This window comes from Danio rerio, chromosome 14, assembly GCF_052040795.2.
Source record: "Danio rerio strain M-AB ecotype USA chromosome 14, GRCz13ab, whole genome shotgun sequence".
Classification (NCBI taxonomy): domain Eukaryota; kingdom Metazoa; phylum Chordata; class Actinopteri; order Cypriniformes; family Danionidae; genus Danio; species Danio rerio.
Genome location: NC_141034.1, coordinates 2412853 through 2422500, shown reverse-complemented (window position 1 = coordinate 2422500; position 9648 = coordinate 2412853).

Below are 9648 nucleotides of genomic sequence, written 5' to 3'. Positions count from 1 at the left end.
ATACATACTGATATTGCGAGTTAGACTGAAAAAGAATTGGCTTTAAAACTCAGGCCGTGTCCACACGTATGCAGTTTTCCCACTCTTTTAAACCAACATGGGGCGGATTACATTTTATGTCGGTGTCACACCAAATGGGGACGCATTAAGGCAAGGCAAGTTTATTTAAATAGCACATTTCTTATAAGTATAAATAAAATAAATAATATAAAAACAGCGACTATAAAGACTCTGTGTATCATATTTTCTCACTTTACTCTGGGACTTCCCCATTCTGGTGATCACTCCCCCTCTGTGGACTTTTTTGGTACTTTCGGACGTCTCTAACAGATTCGATTTTAGGATTGGAAAGTTAAGCTTTACAGCTCTAATTACGTTCCCCCCAAATTCAACTTCCTTCTGAAAGTAAATCTCATAGAGTTCTACCCCCTCCCAGAAGTATATCGCTTTAGAATTCAGTATTTCCGGGCTATTCTGAAGTGTTGAAGCCCTTTAGCTGTGCTGGAGAGTTACTAAAGTTTCACTTTGACAGAAATATATACTGATATTGCAAGTTAGACTGAAAACTAAAAAGAAATTGGCTTTAAAACTCACATACATGTAGTTTTCCCCACTCTACTAAATAAACACAGTGGCAATTCAAAGTGCTTTACATAAACAAGGAAACTGCGTAAAGATCGTTTTTCCAAAACACTGGTGTATCATATTTTCTCACTTTACTCTGGGACTTCCCCGTTCTGGTGATCCCCCCTCTTTAGGGACTTTTTCGGTACCTATTAATCTACTGGATGTCTCTAACAGATTCTAAAATCAACCACCTAAAATTGAAAAGTTAAGCTTTACAGCTCTAATAATGTGCCCGGTGGTAGATCGCCTTAAAATTTAGTATTTCCAGGTTATTCTGAAGTGTTGAAGCTCTTTAGCAGTACTGGAGAGTTAGTAATGGTTCACTTTGACAGAAATATACACTGATATTGCGAGTTAAACTGAAAACTGAAAGTAAATGGCTTTGAAACTAAGGCCTTGTCCACAACTATGCAGTTTTTCCCACTCTTCTGAACCAACAAGAATGGGGAAGCATTTAGAATTTAGTATTTCCGGGTTATTCTGAAGTGTTGAAGCTCTTTAGCAGTGCTGTAGAGTTCAGTTTGATGGCAAAATATCCTGACATTGTAAGTTAGACTCAAAGGAGTTGGCTTTAAAACTCAGGCCATGTCCACACGTATGCAGATTTCCCTACTCTTCTGAACCAACAAATAGCCATAATTACATTTTTACGCTGGTTTCACACCAAACAGGGAAGTTTTTTTGCAAGTAAACTGCATAGGAGTTAATATAAACGTGAGAAAAGAGGCGGATTACCATCCCACAATGTGTTTGCCGTGAATGTGTGGAATTTCTCGATCACTTCTTCCACTTTTGGTGTGAACTCAACCATGTTGGCCAATCAGAAAGGAGAGAACAGCACACATGACATCATGTTTCAGCTTCAATCACCCGACACTGTCTTTCGAACCAACAAGGGGCGATAATCAGAGTGATCACCAGAATGGGGAAGTTCAAGAGTAAAGTGAGAAAATGTGATACACTGATGTTTTTGTGTGCACGAACAGCGAAATTGCTTAGAAAAAAAAACAAGCATTTTTAAAAATACCGTATTCGTGTGGACGGGGTCTCAGAAAATGTTAGTAAAGTTCTGAAATATTCACAATGGATGGCAAATGCTTATCGGATATAATATGAATATTATAAATTAAATACAAAGTGAAGGAGTTAGGACAACTTGCACTCACTGAATGTACATGTTCACTCTCATGGCACCATCCACTAAAGGCAACTATTATCGCTTTGGGAAGCTAGAAAGACACTCACAATTCAAATGTTCCATCCAAATGCTGATTTTTTCGTTCATTTCTCCTTTGAACACCCTTGGCATGGCGTTCCTTTGTAAATAGAAAACACATGAAACCTTTCCGGATAATCAGCTCAAGAGGAATGGCTTACTACTGGAATGTCATTGTATTTTTCAGAAAAAAAAATGCACAAAAATATTAAAATGAAGAAGAAGAAAAAAAAATCTTTTTTTTTGGACACTCCGTGTTACCAATGTAGTTCTTTAGTACTATGAACGCCAACTAACGCACCTGTAAATAAAGAGTTTAACTTTTACCTATGAAAAACGAATAGTGACACACTCTTAGTCTAGAAGTTGTGATGTTATGCATATATTTTTGTGTTCATCTTTTCTTTCCTGTCTGCTTTTTCCCATGAAAAGACACAAAGCGGAGGACACGAGTAGACCTCCGTTATTAATTTTGCAATCTCCGTTGTGCTTACCTGTGAGAATGCTTCTTAATGTCTATATGAATAGATCTATTATCTGTGTGTGTGTGTGTGCGTGCGTGCGTGTGTGTCTGCTGATGCTGTAATCCTGCTGTAACATCTCTGATAAGACGCTTTTATTCCCGGCTCCTGTGTGCTACTTGCATTTTATATGCTAATATTTATATTGCTGTTTTATTTTGATTTCGTTTCCTTTTCCTGAACACTGACATTTCAAATAAAAGTTCTCAAAGTATTTATGGTTTCCATGTTGAATTTATTTGAATTATTCGGGGTTAATGTGTAGCAGCAGACTGTAATATCATGGTTGTGTGTGTGTATACTATATATGTGAAAAATGCATAACATATTCAACGGCCACTTTAATAGGTACACCCATCCAACTGCTCATTAACGCAAATTTCTAATCAGCCAATCACATGGCAGCAACTCAAGGCATTTAGGCATGAACGTTACAACATGAAAGTTGGGTGCTGTAAAATTGGCTTATTTCTAAATAAAGTGCAGCGTCTCTTAAATCAAAGTCAAAGGTTTTATCTCTCGACCCAGCGATCTGCATTCTCAGCTCTGTTTTAGTCAAATTAAACCAGATGAGACCCTTTCACCCCTTTCAGAAATGCTTTTCATCTGTCTGAGCACACAATGTAACTACAGAAGCTTTAAATAGAAAAATAATCTGAACTCTTTGGTCATTTTGAAAGAGATGCTAATGGTCTAATCCAATTCAATGATTTATGCTAAGCTAAGCTAAAAGTACTCCCGTTAGACCCGGAGAATGACTAAATGGATTCCAAAATTGTAAAGGTCAAGAGTTTAACTCTAGGGGTGCTGTAAAATTAGCTTATTTCTAAATAAAGTGCAGCGTCTCTTAACCAAAGTCAAAGGTTTTATCAGTCAGCCCAGCAATCTGCATTCTCAGCTCTGTTTTACTCAAATTAAGCCAGATGAGACCCTTTCACCATTTTCAAAACTGCTTTTCATCTGTCTGAGTGCACAATGTAACTACAGAAGCTTTAAACAGAAAAATAATCTGTATTCTTTGGTCATTTTTGAGTGAGATGCTAATGGTCTAACCCAATTCAATGATTTACGCTAAGCTAAGCTAAAAGTGCTCCTGCCTGACCCGGAGATCAACTGAATGGATTCAATAATGGTAAAACTCAACAGTTTAACTCTAGGGGTGTTGTAAAATTAGCCTATTTCTAAATAAAGTGCAGCGTCTCTTTAACCACAGTCAAAGGTTTAATCAGTCAGCCCAGCAATCTGCGTTCTCAGCTCTGTTTCAGTCAAATTAAGCCAGATGTGACTATAGTCCCTTTCAGCCCTTTCAGAACTGCTTTTCATCTGTCTGAGCACACAATGTAACTACAGAAGCTTTAAATAGGAAAATAATCAAAACTCTTTGGTCATTTTGGAAGAGATGCTAATGGTCTAATCCAATTCAATGATTTATGCTACGCTAAGCTAAAAGTACTCCTGTTAGACCCGAAGAATGGCTAAATGGATTCCAAAATGGTAAAGGTCAAGAGTTTAACTCTAGGGGTGTTGAAAAATTAGCTTATTTCTAAATAAAGTGCAGCGTCTCTTAACCAAAGGCAAAGGTTTTATCAGTCAGCCCAGCGATCTGCATTCTCAGCTCTGTTTTACTCAAATTAAGCCAGATGAGACCCTTTCCCCCTTGTCAAAACTGCTTTTCGTCTGTCTGAGCACACAATGTAACTACAGAAGCTTTAAATAAAAACATAATCTGAACTCTTTGGTCATTTTTGAGTGGGATGCTAATGGTCTAATCCGTTTCAATAGTCTATGCTAAGCTAAGCTAAAAGTGCTCCTGTCTGACCCAGAGATCAACTGAATAGATTCAATAATGGTAAAACTCAACAATTTAACTCTAGGAGTGTCGTAAAATTAGCTTACTTCTAAATAAAGTGCAGCGTCTCTTTAACCAAAGTCAAAGGTTTTATCTCTCGACCCAGCGATCTGCATTCTCAGCTCTGTTTCAGTCAAATTAAGCCAGATTGGACCTTTTCACCCTTTTCAGAACTATTTCCATCTGTCTGAGCACACAACGTAACTACAGAAGCTTTAAATAGAAAAATAATCTGTACTCTTTGGTCATTTTTGAGTGAGATGCTAATGGTCTAATCCAATTCAATGATTTATGCTAAGCTAAGCTAAAAGTACTTCCGTTAGAACCGGAGAATGGCTAAATGGATTCCAAAATGGTAAAACTCAACAATTTAACTCTAGGGGTGTTGTAAAATTAGCCTATTTCTAAATAAAGTGCAGCGTCTCTTTAACCACAGTCAAAGGCTTTATCTTTCGGCCCAGCGATCTGCATTCTCAGCTCTGTTTCAGTCAAATTAAGCCAGATGAGACAGTGTTCTCATTCAGAACCACTCTCTGTGCCTTTCTGTTTCTCAAAGGGTAAATCTCTGCATCCCCGCCAAAAACTCTTCAGTGTTTTGACAGCTGTGAGGTTTGATGTCAAGCAAGAGACTTTCGCCAGGTTTCAAACAGCTGATCGGGAGCTGATGTAGGTGAAGTCACAGGGGGTCAGAGGTCAGAAGCGTTTGACCACAGTCAGCCTCACGCATTTCAGCCCGAGATAATTAGCAGATGGCAATAAAAATCAAGCTGAGACTAAAAGAGAAGAGTGCAATGAAACCCAGGGGAAAAATCACTCTGTTGAGCAGAAAAAGAAAACACAGGGAAGCCCATCTGTTCATCCTGCGCACAAACACTCTCACACACACACACTGCATCAGCACTCTTACAAAAAAAGTCTTTTCCACTTCAGCTGGCGTTTCCACGGAAACCCTCTCCCCGTTCCAAGAGAGTCGAATGGAAGGAGTGATTAGAATCCAAACAGAGCGAAAAAGAGGACAGGCCAACAAAACACAGACAGACATGTGGAAAAGTGGAGACGAGGGGGAAGGACTGGAGGACACGCAGATCAGAAAAGAGCTGCTTCTGGAGGATTATCAGGAATGCAGAGCAGGGAAAATCCTCTTTTCAGCAGTTTGATTACTATTTGGATCACAAAGTGGATTAAGGAGAGCATAGGCTACACTTTATTACTGTTCAATCCAATTAAAACATGTTTAATTAGCCTGACAAATGTTACTGTATTTATTTATTTTTTGATAAAGAGTGTGTTGACAGCCATTGAAATGTAATAATTTCAGCCGAAAGAGAAAGTTAATACTTTACAAATTATTGTTATGTACGTTTTATGCAACAACAAATAGCCATTTAAAGACATAGCATTGACATATATACAGTTTAGGTCAGAATTATTCGCCCCTTGTTTATTTTTTTTCTCCAATTTCTGTTTAACGGTGAGATCTTTTCAACACATTTATAAACATAATAGTTTTATTAATTAATTTCTAATAACTGATTTATTTTATCTTTGTCATGATGACAGTAAATAATATTAGACTAGATATTTTTCAAGACACTTCTATACAGCTTAAAGTCACATTTAAAGGCTTAACTAGGTTAATTAGGGTAACTAGGCAGGTTAGGGTAATTAGGCAAGTTATTGTATAACAATGGTTTGTTCTGTAGACTATCAAAAAAATATATAGCTCAAAGGGGCTAATAATATTGTCCTTAAAATGGTGTTTAAAAAATTAAAAACTGCTTTTACTATAGCCCAAATAAAACAAATAAGACTTTCTCCAGAAGAAAAAATATTATCAGACATACTGTGAACATTTCCTTGCTCTGTTAAACATCATTTGGGAAATATTTAAAAAAGACAAAATATTCAAAGGGGGTGAATAATTCTGACTTCAACTGTATATGAGTATAAAATCTGTAGTCCTGCAGTAACCGCATCTGGAGAAGGAATTATGGGGCTCTGAAAACAACAATATTAATGTCACACAGAGAGTGAACAAACAGAGCGTTTGATTTAAGATTGAGTAGAACGTGGAGTTAGAGAGATACAGAGAAGTGTGTGTGTGTGTGTGAGAGAGAGAGAGAGAGAGAGAGAGAGAGACTCCTGAACTGTATTAGACACACTGCAGCTTATCCACACTTCAGCGCCATGACGACAAGAGTTGACAAGGAAATGAAGCAGCTGCTTAGGATATTCTGGGATGTTGCCCTCACACTGCTTCCCAGATATTTAGGCATGGAATTGTGAGGAATGCAACAAACAAGCAGCCACCAATCTGATGACCTCAGCCTTTAGTCTCACAGATCAGATCACTGACTGTAATGATTAAAGAAACGTCATTTTGAATCAACTAAATAATTAAATAAATAAATAAATAATTAAATAAATATAAATTTAATATTTTATATATATATATATATATATATATATATATATATATATATATATATATATATATATATATATATATATATATATATATATATATATATATTTTTATTTATTTAATTATACATATATATATATATATATATATATATACATATATATATATATATATATATATATATATATATATATATATATATATATATATATATATATATAAAATAAAAAAATAAAATAATAAAACATACATAATATATAATATATACATACATAATATATATATATATATATATATACATATATATATATATATATATATATATATATATATATATATATATAGAAAATTTATATTTATTTAATTAAGTATTTATTTATTTAATTATTTAGTTGATTCAAAATGACGTCTCTTTAATTATATATATATATAAATATATATATATATATATATATATATATATATATATATATATATATATATATATATATATATATATAAATAAATACAATTATATATATATATATATATATATATATATATATATATATATATATATATATATATATATATATATATATAGTTTAATAGTTGCTGCTAATGTATGCTATTTATTTTTTCTTTTAAATATTTTATTTTAACAATAATAAAACATATTAATGACCATTTAACTGTTTATTTACAACGAAACAGCTCCAAATGAGCATATTTGGTAATTTGGGGATTTTTAAAAGGGGGTCAGGGGAATCCCTTATTATGGTGGGCATGTCCCTTATTTTCACATCACAGTGTTGACCGGTGTGGTCTTAAATCACATGTAATCATGACTTCAGAACAACATTAGGACTATTTAACTGACTGAACATTGTTGTGCTTTAATAGTCACTGGCTGCTAATCTGATTTCACTATTTAGAATTTGCATATAATACATTTCTGAAATGATATTAAGGCAAATGTGCAAATATAAAACCAACTTTACCTCATGTTGTAGTGGTTTGTCTCAATAAATAGATGGTGAATGCTTATGGTAAAAGCGAGCGCGGGCTGAATGAATAAAGAGGCATTTGTGCTTGTGTTGGCGCTTGAGTTTGTGCTCATCCGAGATGAACTCTGACAGTGACTGAACACAGTCCAGAAATACAGCAACAAAAGCGTCCTTTAATAACCGCAGGAAGTGTGGAGTCATCACAGATCTACTGCCCTACTTCACCCACAATCCCTCTGCCAGCGATCCCTGCTCTGAGTCTGTCCAAACTAAACTGAGGGAGAGCAAGACGCTTGAGCTCATCCTGTCTGAATATTAAAGTTCTATGAAATTCAATGTTTGAGGTAATCTCAACTGGAATATGAAAAGAGGGCGGGGCTTAGAGTAGCTCCTCCCCGTTAAAAAACAGCCAATAGTGTTTTGATTTTCTTACAGCTCTGCCAATGAGTGATTGAGCTCAAGTGCATCGAATGAAATGCAAATTAGAAGGGGCGGGGCCTAATGAGAAACTGAAGTGTGAGGAGACCTGAAAAAAATGATTGATCTGTAATATCAAATACTATTCAGACAATGAACATCATGGATTTTAAACCAACCAGATCTTAAACATGAGAAGCTTATAATGGCATGACACTTCTCAGAAAGCACTTTAGCTGGCTCACTTGCAAATTAAAAGCCCCTTTAGCAGCTAAATCAAAAACAGCTACAAAATGCTGTGATTGCATTACTCTGATTGGACAACAGCCACGAATACAAATGCACACAACAACTACTTGAACATTAGCAAGTTGAAGGTATGCCACTTATAACACAGCTAGAAAGACAATATGGAGAAGCTATATCTAGAACAATAACTGTGGAAGAAGTGTGTCCAGGTTACCAGGATGATAAATAAAGGAGTGTAACTGTGACTCAGAGTCAGGAAATCTCCCTTCATTCACACACACACGGCCACGAACAAACAACTGATTCACACTCATCTTAAAAGGCCTCTTCTGTGCTTTAGGAGAGGAGATGACGCAATTATTGCAGAATTTGCAACCCTTTGTCACTAAAAACCTTGTGCAAAGTCCCCATGTGTAATAAACTCCAGGAGGTTTGTTCATCGTCCTGTCTGCTGCAATAGTCGCTCAATCAAGAGAGGGTCAGATCATGGAAAACTATTGATTCAATATATATATATATATATATACACACCCAAAAGTACTGTATATAGGACCCAAAAGTCCTTTATTCTAAAGAGAACATCACAAAATAAATAAAAACAAATAATAATAATAATAATAATAATGGGAAATAAAATAAATAAAATTAATTCAATATTTTTTTTTCAAAGAAATAAACTCCAAACAGACCAAATAAATAAATATTAATTATTATTATTAGTTGTAGTATAAATCTATCATGTAAATAAAAAATAAAGACAATCCAAAAAAAACATACTACTAGCACTAATACTACTATTATTAACAACATTAGTACTATTATTAATTTTATTGTAATTAATATTATTATTAATATTAACATTATTGTTGTTATAACTAGTAGTAGTTTAAAACTATTACAGTTTAAATAAAAAATAATTTAAAAAATCCAAAAATAAAAACTACTACTACTATTAATATTAATTATAAAAACAACAACAGCAATAATAATAAAATAATAACATATATATATATATATATATATATATATATATATATATATATATATATATATATATATATATATATATAAAATCAATATATAAAATTATTATCATTATTTTTAATATCAGTAGCAGTAACAAAAAACTGTAGTGTAAATAAAAAAATAATCCAAACATAAAAAAAATTCAACAGTAAAACATACACTGTAAAAACAAAGTTGACTCAACTCAAAATTGTAAGGCAACTTGCCGCACAACTTTCAAACCAAGTACTGCACTTGACTCGATTTAAGTGGAGTAAACTTAAAAATGTCCTGAAGATTGTTGCCTTAAAATTTTAAGTTGAGTCAACTTTTTGTTTACTATCCCTTATTTA